This window comes from Alligator mississippiensis, chromosome 15 (genome assembly GCF_030867095.1).
Source record: "Alligator mississippiensis isolate rAllMis1 chromosome 15, rAllMis1, whole genome shotgun sequence".
In the NCBI taxonomy this organism is placed as follows: domain Eukaryota; kingdom Metazoa; phylum Chordata; order Crocodylia; family Alligatoridae; genus Alligator; species Alligator mississippiensis.
This window is the reverse complement of record NC_081838.1, coordinates 13,977,716-13,995,694: the sequence shown is the minus strand read 5'-3', so window position 1 is coordinate 13,995,694 and position 17,979 is coordinate 13,977,716. Positions and strand designations below refer to the sequence as shown.

At 47.2% G+C, this 17,979-nt stretch overlaps 2 long non-coding RNA genes across 2 annotated transcripts; both read right to left on the bottom strand.

The window, feature by feature from the left end:
* Positions 1–4,406: 4,406 nt before the first annotated feature.
* On the bottom strand, positions 4,407–6,139 carry LOC132245778 (uncharacterized). Its single transcript, XR_009457493.1, has 2 exons — positions 6,076–6,139; positions 4,407–5,068 (listed from the first exon to the last, which is right to left on the bottom strand). It is a non-coding gene; the product is annotated as an uncharacterized LOC132245778 (long non-coding RNA).
* A 7,454-nt stretch (positions 6,140–13,593) lies between these two features.
* LOC132245686 (uncharacterized) lies at positions 13,594–15,368 on the bottom strand. The gene is made up of 2 exons (XR_009457388.1): positions 15,264–15,368; positions 13,594–14,255 (listed from the first exon to the last, which is right to left on the bottom strand). It is a non-coding gene; the product is annotated as an uncharacterized LOC132245686 (long non-coding RNA).
* Between the last annotated feature and the right edge of the window lie 2,611 nt (positions 15,369–17,979).

Here is a 17,979-nt window from a genome sequence, read left to right as displayed (position 1 = left end):
GAGTCGCACACAAGTTTTGAGCCTTGATCCCATCACTACTGCAGATGTGTCACGTCTCCTCTACTCCCTGATGTGTTTCAGGTTCGCCGCCAGCACGGCAAAATGTTTGACAGCCTGGACACGATCGAAGACCTGCCGTGCCATGGCCAGTCTGGCTGTTTTCCCCACTACCGTAGAAGGCCACCATACACGTGTTGTTGCTGTGACCAATGCAGAAGGCTGGTCTGCCAAGGTTGCTGCTGGTCCATACCCCACTGGTGGTGCCGTCAGGTTAGCTCTGGAGGCTGCTGTCCATGTTAAATGCAGCTTGAATATCCACAGCACTTGGAGCAACACAGATATGGAAAGGGAGATACAGACTCACAGCTGACGTGAAGAACATGGCTGGGAGCAGGGCTAAGCACTCAGCACCTCCACTGTGAGCGCTTTGCATTGCTAGAAGACTCCCTCTCCTATACACGTGTTTCCCATGCCTTGCTTTGTCACTCTAGGAACCTTGAATTCTCCACACCGTTAAGCAGTAAGGCCTCTTCATGCCGTGCACTTTTATAAACAGAGGCCTCTGCTTCCCTAGAGTCCACGTGTAATCCATTGCAGACCACTTGACACAGCCACAGTGGTGTCAAAGGGGTTTGGTATCAACAGGAAAGAGAAGCTGTTTTATTTTTAGCTTCTAGCTAAAATATTGGCTACAGGAACTTTCTCATGGAGAAGCTGCTTATTCGCCTCCTTACATGGTGCTTTTCCTCATGTGGCATTATTCAGGGAGACAAGTAGTAAATAAATCGATGGAAACAACTCAGAATTTCAAGTCAGCAGTTGCACAGAAAGAAGCACACCTCGTACACAATGGGCCAGGAGCAGAAACCCAGTTGTGGCCCTTTGGAAATCTTTGGGAGTATTTTGTCTCTCCTCCGGATCCCTTCTGTGTCTGTATATTCAAGTTCTTCACTGCATTAAAATGACGCTGTAGCATGATATTTCCCTCCTGGGCTTTTTCCCCTCCATTCCTTATTTGCAACCGTGCTGGTGAAACTCTCCTGCACAGAGACCCGCACCCAGCATGGCTCAATTTACCCCACAGGTACTAAATATAATGCACAGTAGTTAAAGCACATTAATGCATATGTAGCCATTCCCCTTTTCTAATGCAAAGCGATGCAATCACTGAAACCTTAGCATCTTTATCCGAAGAGATTGGTTCCATGTGAATGGGTTTAGGATCGTTCTGCAGACAACGAGGAGACACTGGTGCCTGTGAAGAGGGGTTCAGCATCGGGTGCCTTGGCTCTGTGTGCAGAGAATGGAGAGATGGTAGGCACCCCGCTGGGGACCATCTTGACAGCCCACGAGTACTTAGTAATCACCTACCTAAATGCTAAAGGAGGGGGCAGTTCTGCACTCCCACCCAGCTCAAGAGCTTTTACACCTGCCTTGCAGTTTGCTAAGGTGCCTCCGTTCAGCCAGTGAGGGAGCTAGGGCCCACCTCTTGAACACCGTCAGGCATTCACCCAGCAAGGGGTGACCTGGGTGCCTGACTCTTCAGAGACGCTGCACTGGGGAGTGCTTGCGTTCTGGTCCCTGCCCCACAGAAACAGAAAGAACCAGGTAGAATACAACAACTCTTCAAGTCCTTTTCTTGGGCTCCTCTTTCCAGGGCTTTCAGGGCTATATGCCTGTTTTCACCTTCAGACTGCTGGCCTTCTTCCAAGTAAGATATGTCTAGGTGAAAGCATCAGAGCCATACTGTGCACATCTTTCCCAGGACACATCCCACTTTTCCACAAGTAAGAGAAAATTCATCACCAAAACACTTCATTACAAACGGGGAAATTTAATCTTCTTTATATTGCCCTAGTGTGTTGTTTTTTTTTAACATGTCCTGAGGATATCTTTTTGAGTGTTTGGACACTTTGTCCCCAAACAGAAACCTTTTCTAACCTTGAAAACTGAAAGCCACTATCACTGGTCCATAAAGCTTCATTTCCAGATGTTTTGCCTGCTTCAGCAGAAATTCGGTAACTACAGGCCAGGCCTGGAAAAAGTCTATTAGCCGATCTGTTTGTTATATGTAATGTATAGGAACTATTAGCACATTGCTCCATCTTGCTCACTTACATCATTGGGGTGAATCTGCAAACCAATCTTGCTTTACATACGTTCAAACCTTTCTTTAGAACGAGTGCACCCGAAACACAAATCCTGATGCATCTTCACCGTAAAGTCACTCGCGGCGGCCTACAGCTAGAATAACTGTCGCGTTCTCCTCCGCTCTCCTATTACAGGCCTACCCATACCAGGCAGATTTTGGAAAGGAGACACAGTACACATTAACTCCAGTCACACGGTAGTGGGAGCCAAGGGGTTGTAATGTCTTCTAAAATATATGGTCTGTAATCCTGAAACTGTTTATGCCTTGGGCTTGTGGCAATGGTGTAAGAAGCCCTGTGGATTATAATTATAGAATAATCTGAGCCTAAAAATTATTTCCCCTCACTGCCACAGACACAGGCCTAGCCTTCTTATTGGGTGATGCCCTGACGAAGGAGGATTACATCCCTTATGAACTTTCACAGAGGAAATCCAGCTCAGACAACAGAGCTGCACATCCGCCATTCTCTCTTCACCACCGAGGGCGTTCCTCTTCCTCTACACACCACTCCCCTTGACGTTCAGGAGAGAGAGGTCAACAATAAGTTTAAACAGCAGCAAAGAACCCAAGCATTATGCATTAATGCACCGTAGTTATGGTGCATTAAGTTTAGTACCTGTAGTCATAGGAACTAACTCAATGCGCGGTAACGGGCACTACTGCAGAGTAGCGCAGCACGCGCCTTCTTAGTGATGCTAATGCACACTAGACTAATTCTCCTGCGCATCAGCCCATTAGCACAGCTTTTGCCGTGACAGACTATGAGCAGGAGAAATGCTCTACTGTGCATTTAGCATCTCGTGTAGACGCGCCCACTCACGATGAATTAGCTTCTTAACAATGTGAGGCCACAGGGCACAGGCACCTCCCCAGCCCCTGAACTCAGCCTCCCGCCATCACAGGGAAATATGATCTGAAAATAGGTCTAATGATACAGGTCTGAGATAAAAGCAATCTGGCTGTCCATGGATTTGAAATGTCTGAACGCTTTCCTGCGGTGGGCTCATTAAATCCTTCCACAATCTATGAAATAATATTAACATAGCTATCCCCACAGCATGTTGAATGAAGTTGCCAAGCTCCGGGGAATGACGAGGAAACATAAGAGAAGAAAGAAAAAGCTAAGACAATAATACCAAAAAAACCAAACCCCAACATAATGATTTCACACGAGTTCATGCACCTTCCCCACTTGGAGTTTCAGACGCGCCCGCACATCAGAGCGTGGACTGAACTGGGGGCTCTTCTCTGCTTGCTGTTGCCGGAGAGTTGGAGAATCCAGCTGAAAATGAGGAATGGGCCCATAAGGCTTGGCTTGGTGATATATATGCTCCCCAGAAGGGAACTGCTTCTGCTTCCATCATTGTACCAAAGAAGAAAAAACGGCGTCACTGTAACTGGGACACAGGCTGTCAACATCAATCACAGAGCAGGCAAGAGGAAAAGAAAGCACCTGAGGAAACAATCATGCCTGAGGAATATTGGAAATACATAGATCAGGCACCTCGCAGAGCTGCTGAGTCCTCAGGATTGCCACTTGTGTCGGGGGCCATCCTGGGTGCACAACATGCCTGAAAGCCATGCCATTAAACTCAGCCGTGAATTTGTATGTTGCTTTTCATTTCCAGCTCTCCGGCACTCCAGGGCTTTCAAGCACTCGGCAGTCTCCATTCTCCCCTGTAATCCTACAGGAGGAAACCTTCATCATCTCCGTTCAGGGGAATGGCATGGGGTACTACTGCCTCCAGTTTCATGTAGACACAAGGATGCAGACAGGGCCTGGGCTCCCCCGTTTTCAGAGAGCTGCGTTTACAATCCAGGATTGCAGATGAGATCTGCTTCGGATTGATTTGTTTTAATTTGGACATGCTTTTGCGCAACCCATGTTGGAGGTAGGAATGACTGGGAGGGAGGCATGAGAGCGCTCTCTGTTTTTAATAGTCTATCAGGAAAGGGGTGGAAAGATTTAAGGGCTTATACTCTGTTTCTGCAATGTGGAAAGTGCAGTATTATCACTCCTGGAGCCACGGCTGAAAAGGACCAAGGGCTCTATATGGGAGACAAGTGCAAACACCTGATCTCGGGTAGGAGGAAAGCCCAGGGCACACAGACATGCTCCAGGGCTGATTTTCATCTCTGTGTAGCACTTCAGTAGGAATTGAGTCATGCTGGGTGCGGGGCTCTGCACGGGAGGGAATTTCACCAGCATGCCTGCAAATAAGGAACGGAGGGCAGAAAACCTAGGAGGCGAATATTATGCTGCAGAGGAAGTTTAATGTACGGAAGAAATTGAGAATACAGACACGGAAGGGATACAGAGGAGAGAGCGAATTTCCCCAAGGTTTTCCAAAGGGTCACAGCTGGGATTATACATCTGTTGTCACCAAACATCTTCTACACGTCTGTGGCTGTGCCAAGTGGTCTGCAATGGATTACAAGTGGACTGTAAGGAGGCAGAGGCATCCGTTGAAATGACAGCACCGCATGAAGAGGCCTTAATGTTTAACAGTGCAGAGAATACAAAGTTCCTAGAGTAACAAAGCAAAGCGTAGGAGACAGGAGAATGGGGGAGGGAGTCTTGTAGCAATGCCAAGCCCTCACACTTAGCACTGCTCTGAGCCATGTCCGTCGGGTCAGCCAGGAATCTGTATCTTGCTTGTCATGTCCGTTGTGCTCCAAGTGCCGTGGATATCCGAGCTGGATTTAGCACGGCCAGCGCCTTCCGTATCTGCCCCTACCGCCCCACCCGGGGCAACAGCACCATCCCTCCCAAACTAGCTCTCCAGTGCATGGATCATAGCAACAACAATAACATGGCCTTCTGCGGCGGGGTCTCCAACAACAATCTGGACTCTGGTAGTACAGGTCATCCAGCATGTCCAGGCTGTCAGACATCTTGCTGTGCTGGAGGCGAACCTGAAACACAGCAGGGAGCAGAGGAAACATGACACATGGGCAGTGCTGATTGATCAAAGGGGCCTAACTTGGATGCGAGTCTCAGGGCAATCTGGCAGGGACTCAGAGACTATGGGATGGAGCAGGGAAATGCTGACCCCAGCCCTCCTTTGTCCCGGTGTCACAGCTCTCCTTTCCTCCACCTCCTTGCTTTCCTCTACTTCCCCTCAGCCTCTCCCCCCAACAACACCTTCGAAGCCTTCTCACTTCCTTTGCCTTCAAAATGCTGGCTGGAAAGCAGGCTCCAGGGCCCTGTGGGGCAGCTGCAGCAGGAGTGGGGCAGGGAGCCTTTAGTCCAGGCCTAGGCAGCCCCTGCCCGATGGTGCAGGCACAGTCCTGGGACGTGGGGAATGTGCATTCACTTCAGGACCCAGAACCCAAGTCTTTCTCTTTTTGCCTCCTACCACTGGGATTGGGGGCGAAGGTGCATTGCACCCCTGAAGCTTGTTGCACTGCAGGAAGGATTCAGCCTTAGGCAGTTGGCAGTTCTGGATCCCACAATCCCGGGAAATGTCAGGGCTGCCGGGAATCACCCCAGTTGAGTAGAGAGGTGGGATTTTGGATATTGCTCCCTCTCTTCTGAGCTTTTCAGTGGCTGAACTTGCTGCCTGCTTTAAATTGGAGGACCTAATGTCTCTTCTTTGAGCTAAGGGGGCCTTGGGCAACAGGGTCAGGATTTGGATTGTCACTCCTGACTGCGCACTCCTACACCTTGAACAACACATGGCACTTCATCACTTCAACTGGGTCCCTCTTTCATTCTGGCCATTACTGTCCCAAATGCCCTTGAAATGCCAACCTCAGCTGGGGGGCCCTAATTCCTGCCACCCACCAACTCCAGTAAACCAACAAAAACAAGTGAAAAACCCTGAGCATTGTGAAAACCAATGAACAGAAGAGCAAGTTCAGTTTTTAAATTACAGCGGAAAGAAAGATACTTGGAAGAGATGAAGCTGAATTGGACTTACCTGGCTCACTGAAGAGAGAAGTCAAGAAGTGATTAAAATATCCTCACTGTGCAACCTTTTATACAGTTGTCAGACGGACGGGAGCATTTGCGGCATCTTCTGTACTTGACGTCCCGGTTCGTGACAAAACGTGTGTGTGTCACGTGTGCCAAGCCGCCAAATACTGTAATTGTTTCACTCTGTGTTTGTAATTATTGTGTTTTTAATTTAGTTTAGGACTGGCAAATTACACCCCTCCAGGTGTCTTTTCAATTAAAAGTTTATGGGTCAACCTTCTTCCTGCTCTTGCTCAATGGACTTCATTAGAGTTGGAGGATTTGGGGTACGTCTGCAGGGTACGCAGAGCAGGTGTTGGCGGAACCATTTGCTCTCCTGTGCATGAATCCAGTTTGGTCCATACTGTTATGCGGTGGGGAGCGGGGTGTTTCTGAAACCCAAAGAGGAGAAGGAGCCATTGTTTAGTATGCTCAGGTGCGCACCTGACATTTTCGGATTCAGTGCCCACCAAAACCCATGGATGTCAGCACATTGACTGGGGGAAGGACTGACATGCTTCATACGTCTTGCGAACCCCACCTATGATTTGTATAACTTCTGGATTGCCTTCAACTTTGACTGTGTATTAGTTTACTTTATGTCAAAGTTTGGTTATCTTTTTGTCTCTGGGTTCAATTTCCCCCTCATCTCAATTAGAGATTTATTTCTGCGATGCTTGCCGGTGATGGCAGGGCATGGTTGTAGGAGAACAGAAAGCATGGGGTCTTACGAAAGGTCTGAGTAGCAGCTTTGAAGCTGTATGAGATGAACATCCTTGACTTTTTTCATACCGAGCCAAGACAGCTGTTGGAAAGTTCACAATGGACCTCTGATCTGTCCCATGTGGCGGTTCTTGTGTTCTTACTGAGGTGAAGTGTGTTGAGTTGATTGAGCTAATCTGAACCCTTTAGCTTCCCACCCTTTACAGAACAACACCCAAACAAAGTTTTCATTTATTTGAGAAAGGAGAGGCATCTTTCCCTCTTTCAAATGCCCTAGAAATTCATTACTATATGAAGTAGCACCACCAGCAGACCTGGCCAGTGAAATTTTATCAAAAAACTGAGAGAAACCTGCCACTGCTTCTTCAATGCAAATCAAAGAGCCCCAAATTCCAGGAGTATTATTCATGACCTAATTAGTGCTTAAAAACAAGCGAGCTTTTCTTGCATTTTTAAAGAGGCTGCCTCGCTACATACAGGAGTGTCTTCCGGTACGAAATTATGAACTTTGTAATTATGTAATGGTTACTGCCCTGTAACAGCTTTAATGACAGTTAATGAAGTGCTTCAATTTTCTAAATTCTGAGAATATTAGAATATCCACCGTGTCAGTGATTAGCCCTAGGTTCAGTGAAACTAAGCTGTGACAGGGTCAGGTGAAGTCATGTCACTGCTAGTCAATTAGTTAATAAAAGTCATATTTCTGAGTGCTACATGTGAACCTGAAAAAGCATTCAGCCTCTGAGATTGTTTTGTGAGATAACTTTATGATATCTGCTATTAAAATAAGGTTTGGCATTTCGGACTTCTAAATATGTCATGAACAAGGGTATAATTATTTTAGAGCCACGTCCATGTTTGGCTTTCATGTCTCTTGTTTTTTTGGGTCGAGTTTCTCCTGGACCATCTTCTGAAGTAAAGGATGAGGAAGTGCATCATGTGGCCATCTTCTTTCACTTCACCTACTTTGTGCAGGAACAGCAGAATACCCTGCCACAGAAAAAGAAGTCTGGAAATGAGCTAGGTGCTGGGGAGATGTCACCTTGACAAGTTCAGTACAAAGTGGAAAGCTTGTTTATAAGAGGCTACAGGTTGTTGAAATGAAAAAAACCCCTCTACTTGGATGGAGATGAAGTGTATGGAGTGGAATATGAGTGTGTTGGGCTTGTCAGAAGAGGTGCCAAGGAAAGTGAAAACCCTTGTCTAAGGTACAACCCAGCATCTGAGTGACTCTGAACACTTTCTGAGTGTGTGTCGGGAGCTCTGGGACACTCCTCCCCCTTCCTTGCAGTTCATTGCGTCTTTGTGGCACTATTATAAACAACAGTATTTTATGGAAAAGTTCTCAAAGATTTCAATGTCAAAATGTGTAGAAAACAGCCTGCTAGTGCTACCTTTGTGGTAAATGGTGAAAACATTGACTTCTCTTCCGAATCAAGCTCAATGCCAAGTTCAGAGTGATGAAGAATATCCCCCAAAGAGGAAACCTTGAGTTTCAGCAAGTTTTTCCCTACCCTCCCAGTAGGAAATCTATTAAGTCACGTGCAGAAAACCTAGAAGAACTGGGACCGAACACGTGACCACAAGCAGAGGGAGTAGGTCATCACATCCTTGATTTTGGCCTTTCTAGGACTGTCTTTATAACCATCACTAAGGTCTGGCTCTTACTGCACGGCACCTTCTGCCTTGCTCAGGGTCTTTCTTTCTTTCTGCTGCTTTTGATGCAGTAGGTGGGTGGGTGGCCAGCACAAGGGAGCCCACATCTGAGGTTGGCATTTTAAGGGCATTTGGGACGCTAACGGCCAGAGTGGAAAAGGGACCAGGTGAAGAGATGCTGTACCATGCTGTGTGCAAAGTGTAGGTGTGCCCAGTCACGAGTGACAATCCAGATCCTGAGCTAGGTGTCCAGGAGCCCCTAAGATTAAATGAAGAGACACAAGCTCCTCCAATCCAAACCAGGCAGCATGTTCCTTCAGTCTTTTCAAAGCTCACAGCATATGGAGGAATATCCAACATCCCGCCTCTCTGCCCAACTGGAGGGATTCCCTGCAACCCTGACACTTCCCCGGATGCAAACCTGGAACCTGCCTAAGGCTGAATCCTGCCTGCAGTTCAACTAGTGTCTGACGAGGGAGGCACCATTGCCCCCGAGATCCCAGTGGTAGGGGACAGAAAGAGGAAGACTTGGGTTCTGGAGCCTACTTTCCATCCAGCCTTTTGCAGCCAAAGAAAGGGAGAGGCTGAGGGCAAGTGGAGCAAAGAGACGAGGTGGAGGAAAGGAGAGCACTGACAGTGACAGATGAGTCCCCTCCATGTCCCAGTTCCTGGGTCCCTACCAGATGTCCCAGAGAGTCGCACACAAGTTTTGAGCCTTGATCCCATCACTACTGCAGATGTGTCACGTCTCCTCTACTCCCTGATGTGTTTCAGGTTCGCCGCCAGCGCGGCAAAATGTTTGACAGCCTGGACACGATCGAAGACCTGCCGTGCCATGGCCAGTCTGGCTGTATTCCCCACTACCGTAGAAGGCCACCATACACGTGTTGTTGCTGTGACCAATGCGGAAGGCTGGTCTGCCAAGGTTGCTGCTGGTCCATACCCCACTGGTGGTGCCGTCAAGTTAGCTCTGGAGGCTGCTGGCCATGCTAAATGCAGCTTGAATATCCACAGCACTTGGAGCAACACAGATATGGAAAGGGAGATACAGACTCACAGCTGACGTGAAGAACATGGCTGGGAGCAGGGCTAAGCACTCAGCACCTCCACTGTGAGCGCTTTGCATTGCTAGAAGACTCCCTCTCCTATACACGTGTTTCCTATGCCTTGCTTTGTCACTCTAGGAACCTTGAATTCTCCACACCGTTAAGCAGTAAGGCCTCTTCATGCCGTGCACTTATATAAACGGCGGCCTCTGCTTCCCTAGAGTCCATGTGTAATCCATTGCACACCACTTGACACAGCCACAGTGGTGTCAAAGGGGTTTGGTATCAACAGGAAAGAGAAGCTGTTTTATTTTTAGCTTCGAGCTAAAATATTGGCTACAGGAACTTTCTCATGGAGAAGCTGTTTATTCGCCTCCTTACATGGTGCTTTTCCTCATGTGGCATTATTCAGGCGGACAAGTAGTAAATAAATCAATGGAAACAACTCAGAATTTCAAGTCAGCAGTTGCACAGAAAGAAGCACACCTCGTACACAATGGGCCAGGAGCAGAAACCCGGTTGTGGCCCTTTGGAAATCTTTGGGAGTATTTTCTCTCTCCTCCGGATCCCTTCTGTGTCTGTATATTCAAGTTCTTCACTGCATTAAAATGACGCTGAAGCATGATATTTCCCTCCTGGGTTTTTTCCCCTCCATTCCTTATTTGCAAACGTGCTGGTGAAACTCTCCTGCACAGAGACCCGCACCCAGCATGGCTCAATTTCCCTTGCAGGTACTAAATATAATGCACAGTAGTTAAAGCACATTAATGCATATGTAGCCATTCCCCTTTTCTAATGCAAAGCGATGCAATCACTGAAACCTTAGCATCTTTATCCGAGGAGATTGGTTCCATGTGAATGGGTTTAGGATCGTTCTGCAGACAACGAGGAGACACTGGTGCCTGTGAAGAGGGGTTCAGCATTGGGTGCCTTGGCTCTGTGTGCAGAGAATTGGGAGTTGGTAGGCACCCCACTGGGGACCATCTTGACAGCCCACGAGTACTTAGTAATCACCTACCTAAATGCTAAAGGAGGGGGCAGTTCTGCACTCCCACCCAGCTCAAGAGCTTTTACACCTGCCTTGCAGTTTGCTAAGGTGCCTCCGTTCAGCCAGTGAGGGAGCTAGGGCCCACCTCTTGAACACCGTCAGGCATTCACCCAGCAAGGGGTGACCTGGGTGCCTGACTCTTCAGAGACGCTGCACTGGGGAGTGCTTGCGTTCTGGTCCCTGCCCCACAGAAACAGAAAGAACCAGGTAGAATACAACAACTCTTCAAGTCCTTTTCTTGGGCTCCTCTTTCCAGGGCTTTCAGGGCTATATGCTTGTTTTCACCTTCAGACTGCTGGCCTTCTTCCAAGTAAGATATGTCTAGGTGAAAGCATCAGAGCCATACTGTGCACATCTTTCCCAGGACACATCCCACTTTTCCACAAGTAAGAGAAAATTCATCACCAAAACACTTCATTACAAACGGGGAAATTTAATCTTCTTTATATTGCCCTAGTGTGTTGTTTTTTTTTAACATGTCCTGAGGATATCTTTTTGAGTGTTTGGACACTTTGTCCCCAAACAGAAACCTTTTCTAACCTTGAAAACTGAAAGCCACTATCACTGGTCCATAAAGCTTCATTTCCAGATGTTTTGCCTGCTTCAGCAGAAATTCGGTAACTACAGGCTAGGCCTGGAAAAAGTCTATTAGCCGATCTGTTTGTTATATGTAATGTATAGGAACTATTAGCACATTGCTCCATCTTGCTCACTTACATCATTGGGGTGAATCTGCAAACCAATCTTGCTTTACATACGTTCAAACCTTTCTTTAGAACGAGTGCACCCGAAACACAAATCCTGATGCATCTTCACCGTAAAGTCACTCGCGGCGGCCTACAGCTAGAATAACTGTCGCGTTCTCCTCCGCTCTCCTATTACAGGCCTACCCGTACCAGGCAGATTTTGGAAAGGAGACACAGTACACATTAACTCCAGTCACACGGTAGTGGGAGCCAAGGGGTTGTAATGTCTTCTAAAATATATGGTCTGTAATCCTGAAACTGTTTATGCCTTGGGCTTGTGGCAATGGTGTAAGAAGCCCTGTGGATTATAATTATAGAATAATCTGAGCCTAAAAATTATTTCCCCTCACTGCCACAGACACAGGCCTAGCCTTCTTATTGGGTGATGCCCTGACGAAGGAGGATTACATCCCTTATGAACTTTCACAGAGGAAATCCAGCTCAGACAACAGAGCTGCACATCCGCCATTCTCTCTTCACCACCGAGGGCGTTCCTCTTCCTCTACACACCACTCCCCTTGACGTTCAGGAGAGAGAGGTCAACAATAAGTTTAAACAGCAGCAAAGAACCCAAGCATTATGCATTAATGCACCGTAGTTATGGTGCATTAAGTTTAGTACCTGTAGTCATAGGAACTAACTCAATGCGCGGTAACGGGCACTACTGCAGAGTAGCGCAGCACGCGCCTTCTTAGTGATGCTAATGCACACTAGACTAATTCTCCTGCGCATCAGCCCATTAGCACAGCTTTTGCCGTGACAGACTATGAGCAGGAGAAATGCTCTACTGTGCATTTAGCATCTCGTGTAGACGCGCCCACTCACGATGAATTAGCTTCTTAACAATGTGAGGCCACAGGGCACAGGCACCTCCCCAGTCCCTGAACTCAGCCTCCCGCCATCACAGGGAAATATGATCTGAAAATAGGTCTAATGATACAGGTCTGAGATAAAAGCAATCTGGCTGTCCATGGATTTGAAATGTCTGAACGCTTTCCTGCGGTGGGCTCATTAAATCCTTCCACAATCTATGAAATAATATTAATTAACATAGCTATCCCCACAGCATGTTGAATGAAGTTGCCAAGCTCCGGGGAATGACTAGGAAACGTAAGAGAAGAAAGAAAAAGCTAAGACAATAATACCAAAAAAACCAAACCCCAACATAACGATTTCACACGAGTTCATGCACCTTCCCCACTTGGAGTTTCAGACGCGCCCGCACATCAGAGCGTGGACTGAACTGGGGGCTCTTCTCTGCTTGCTGTCGCTGGAGAGTTGGAGAATCCAGCTGAAAATGAGGAATGGGCCCATAAGGCTCGGCTTGGTGATATATATGCTCCCCAGAAGGGAACTGCTTCTGCTTCCATCATTGTACCAAAGAAGAAAAAACGGCGTCACTGTACCTGGGACACAGGCTCTCAACATCAATCACAGAGCAGGCAAGAAGAAAAGAAAGCACCTGAGGAAACAATCATGCCTGAGGAATCTTGGAAATACATAGATCAGGCACCTCGCAGAGCTGCTGAGTCCTCAGGATTGCCACTTGTGTCGGTGGCCATCCTGGGTGCACAACATGCCTGAAAGCCATGCCATTAAACTCAGCCGTGAATTTGTACGTTGCTTTTCATTTCCAGCTCTCTGGCACTCCAGGGCTTTCAAGCACTCGGCAGTCTCCATTCTCCCCTGTAATCCTACAGGAGGAAACCTTCATCATTTCAGTTCAGGGGAAATGGCATGGGGTACTACTGCCTCCAGGTTCATTTAGACACAAGGATGCAGACAGGGCATGGGCTCCCCCGTTTTCAGAGAGCTGCGTTTACAATCCAGGATTGCAGATGAGATCTGCTTAGGATTGATGTGCCTTAATTTGGACATGCTTTTGCACAACCCATGTTGGAGGTAGGAATGACTGGGAGGGAGGCATGAGAGCGCTCTCTGTTTTTAATAGTATATCAGGAAAGGGCTGGAAAGATTTGAGGGCTGATACTCTGTTTCTGCAATGTGGAAAGTGCAGTATTATCACTCCTGGAGCCACGGCTGAAAAGGACCAAGGGCTCTATATGAGAGACAAGTGCAAACACCTAATGTTGGGTAGGAGGAAAGCCCAGGGCACACAGACATGCTCCAGGGCTGATTTTCATCTCTGTGTAGCACTTCAGTAGGAATTGAGTCATGCTGGGTGCGGGGCTCTGCACGGGAGGGAATTTCACCAGCATGCCTGCAAATAAGGAACGGAGGGCAAAAAACCTAGGAGGCAAATATTATGCTGCAGACGAAGTTTAATGTACGGAAGAAATTGAGAATACAGACACGGAAGGGATACAGAGGAGAGAGCGAATTTCCCCAAGGTTTTCCAAAGGGTCACAGCTGGGATTATACATCTGTTGTCACCAAACATCTTCTACACGTCTGTGGCTGTGTCAAGTGGTCTGCAATGGATTACAAGTGGACTGTAAGGAGGCAGAGGCATCCATTGAAATGACAGCACCGCATGAAGAGGCCTTAATGTTTAACAGTGCAGAGAATACAAAGTTCCTAGAGTAACAAAGCAAAGCGTAGGAGACAGGAGAATGGGGGAGGGAGTCTTGTAGCAATGCCAAGCCCTCACACTTAGCACTGCTCTGAGCCATGTCCGTCGGGTCAGCCAGGAATCTGTATCTTGCTTGTCATGTCCACTTTCCTCCACGTGCCGTGGATATCCGAGCTGGATTTAGCATGGCCAGCACCTTCCGTATCTGCCCCTACCGCCCCACCCGGGGCAACAGCACCATCCCTGCCAAATTAGCTGTCCAGTGCATGGATCATAGCAACAACAATAACATGGCCTTCTGCGGCGGGGTCTCCAACAACAATCTGGACTCTGGTAGTACAGGTCATCCAGCATGTCCAGGCTGTCAGACATCTTGCAGTGATGGAGGCAAACCTGAAACACAGCAGGGAGCAGAGGAAACATGACACATGGGCAGTGCTGATTGATCAAAGGGGCCTAACTTGGGTGCGAGTCTCAGAGCAATCTGGCAGGGACATAGAGACTATGGAATGGAGCATGGAAATGCTGACCTCAGCCCTCCTTTGTCCCGGTGTCACAGCTCTCCTTTCCTCCACCTCCTTGCTTTCCTCTACTTCTCATCAACCGCTCCCCCCAACAACACCTTCGAAGCCTTCTCTCTTCCTTTGCCTTCAAAATGCTGGCTGGAAAGCAGGCTCCAGGGCCCTGTGGGGCAGCTGCAGCAGGAGTGGGGCAGGGAGCATTTAGTGCAGGCCAAGGCAACCCCTGGTCCGATGGCGCAAGCACAGTCCTGGGATGCGGGGAATGTGCCTTCACTTCAGGACCCAGAACCCAAGTCTTCCTCTTTCTGTCTCCTACCACTGGGATCTGGAGGCAAAGGTGGATTGCACCCTGAAGCTTGTTGCACTGCAGGAAGGATTCAGCCTTAGGCAGTTGGCAGTTCTGGATCCCACAATCCCGGGAAATGTCAGGGCTGCCGGGAATCACCCCAGTTGGGGAGAGAGGTGGGATTTGGGATATTGCTCCCTCTCTTCTGAGCTTTTCAGTGACTGAACTTGCTGCCTGCTTTAAATTGGAGGACCTAAAGTCTCTTCTTTGAGCTAAGGGGGCCTTGGGCATCAGGGTCAGGATTTGGATTGTCACTCCTGACTGCGCACTCCTACACCTTGAACAACACATGGCACTTCATCACTTCAGCTGGGTGCCTCTTTCATTCTGGCCATTACTGTCCCAAATGCCCTTGAAATGCCAACCTCAGCTGGGGGGCCCTAATTCCTGCCACCCACCATGTTCAGTAAAACAACAAAAACAAGTGAAAGACCCTGAGCATTGTGAAAACCAATGAACACAAGAGCAAGTTCAGTTTTTAAATTACAGCGGAAAGAAAGATACTTGGAAGAGATGAAGCTGAATTGGACTTACCTGGCTCACTGAAGAGAGAAGTCAAGAAGTGATTAAAATATCCTCACTGTGCAACCTTTTATACAGTTGTCAGACGGACGGGAGCATTTGCGGCATCTTCTGTACTTGATGTCCTGGTTAATGACAAAACGTGTGAGTGTCACGTGTGCCAACCCGCCAAATACTGTAATTGTTTCACTCTGTGTTTGTAATTATTGTGTTTTTAATTTAGTTTAGGACTGGCAAATTACACCCCTCCAGGTGTCTTTTCAATTAAAAGTTTATGGGTCAACCTTCTTCCTGCTCTTGCTCTATGGACTTCATTAGAGTTGGAGGATTTGGGGTACGTCTGCAGGGTACGCAGAGCAGGTGTTGGTGGAACCATTTGCTCTCCTGTGCATGAATCCAGTTTGGTCCATACTGTTATGCGGTGGGGAGCGGGGTGTTTCTGAAACCCAAAGAGGAGAAGGAGCCATTGTTTAGTATGCTCAGGTGCGCACCTGACATTTTCGGATTCAGTGCCCACCAAAACCCATGGATGTCAGCACATTGACTGGGGGAAGGACTGACATGCTTCATACGTCTTGCGAACCCCACCTATGGGTTTTATAACTTCTGGAGTGCCTTCAACTTTGACTGTGTATTATTTTACTTTATGTCAAGGTTTGGTTATCTTTTTGTCTCTGGGTTCAATTTCCCCCTCATCTCAATTAGAGATGTATTTCTTCATTAATATCCAGTGGTTTCACCAATGCAGCAACAGCAGGGTTCATGACAGAAGCCTATTGCTGTGCTGCTTGGTGGCAATGGCAGGGCATGGTTGTAGGAGAACAGAAACCATGGGGTCTTACGAAAGGTCTGAGTACAGCTTTGAAGCTGTATGAGATGAACATCCTTGACTTTTTCCACACCGAACTAAGGGATTTGTTGGAAAGTTCACGATGGACCTCTGATCTGTCCCATGTAGCATTTCTTGTGTTCTTACTGAGGTGAAGTGTGTTGAGTTGATTGAGCTAATCTGAACCCTTTAGCTTCCCACCCTTTACAGAACAACACCCAAACAAAGTTTTCATTCATTTGAGAAAGTAGAGGCATCTTTCCCTCTTTCAAATGCCCTAGAAATTCATTACTATATTGAGTAACACCACCACCAGATCTGCCCCATGGAATTTTATCAAAAAACTGAGAAAAACCTGCCACTGCTTCTTCAATGTAAATCAAAGAGCCCCAAATTCCAGGAGTACTATTCATGACCTAATTAGTGCTTAAAAACAAGTGAGCTTTATTTGCATTTTTAAGGGGGCTGCCTCGCTACATACAGGAGTGTCTTCCTGTACGAAATTATGAACTTTGTAATTATGTAATGGTTACTGCCCTGTAACAGCTTTAATGACAGTTAATGAAGTGCTTCAATTTTCTAAATTCTGAGAATATTAGAATATCCACCGTGTCACTGATTAGCCCTAGGTTCAGTGAACCTAAGCTATGACAGGGTGAGGTAAAGTCATGTTACTGCTAGTCAGTTAGTTAATAAATGTGATAATTCTGAGTGCTACACGTGAACCTGAAAAAGCATTCAGCCTCTGAGATGGTTTTGTGAGATAACTTTATGCTATATGCTATTAAATAAGGTTTGGCATTTCGGACTTCTAAATATGTCATAAACAAGGGTATAATTATTTTAGAGCCACTTCCATGTTTGGCTTTCCTGTCTCTTGTTTTTTTGGGTCAAGCTTCTCCTGGACCATCTTCTGAAGTAAAGGATGAGGAAGTACATCATGTGGCCATCTTCTTTCACTTCACCTACTTTGTGCAGGAAGAGCCGAACCTGCCACCGAAAAAGCAAGTGTGGCAATGAGCTAAGTGCTGGGGAGATGTCACCTTGACAAGTTCAGTACAAAGTGGAAAGCTTTTTTATAAGAGGCTACAGGTTTTCAAATGAAAAATAGCTCTACTTCTTCTCTGCGGTTGACAGTTCCTAAACAATAAAATAGTAATGGGAAAGCCCTGTTCTCCTTAAAATATCCCGATAGTACCTCTAGGAACGTGAACACTTGATCTGTGCAGGTTTTTAGAGGATGGAGTTGAAGTGTGTGGAGTGAAATTTGATTTTGTTGGTCTTGTTAGAAAAAGGGCTGGGGAGCGTGAATACCCTTCTCTAAGGTACAACCCAGCATCTGAGTGACTCTGAACACTTTCTGAGTGTGTGTCGGGAGCTCTGGGACACTCCTCCCCCTTCCTTGCAGTTCATTGGGTTTTTGTGGCACTATTATACACAAAATTCAATTATGGAAATGTTCTCAAATACTGACTTCTTGTCTGAATCAAGCTCAATGCCCAGTTCAAAGTGCTGTAGAATATCCCCAAAAAAGGAAACCTTGAGTTTCAGCAAGTTTTTCCCTACCCTCCCAGTAGTACACCTATTAAGTCACGTGCAGAAAACCCAGAAGAACTGGGACCGAACACGTGACCACAAGCAGAGGGAGTAGGTCATCGCATCCCTGATTTTGGCCTTTCTACGACTGTCTTTACAACCATCACGAAGGTCTGGCTCTTACTGCACGGCACCTTCTGTCTTGCTCAGGGTCTTTCTTTCTTTTTGCTGCTTTTGTTGCAGTAGGTGGGTGGCCGGCATAAGGGAGCCCACAACTGAGGTTGGCATTTTAAGGGCATTTGGGACACTAATGGCCAGAGTGGAAAAGGGACCAGGTGAGGAGATGCTGTGTCATGCCATGTG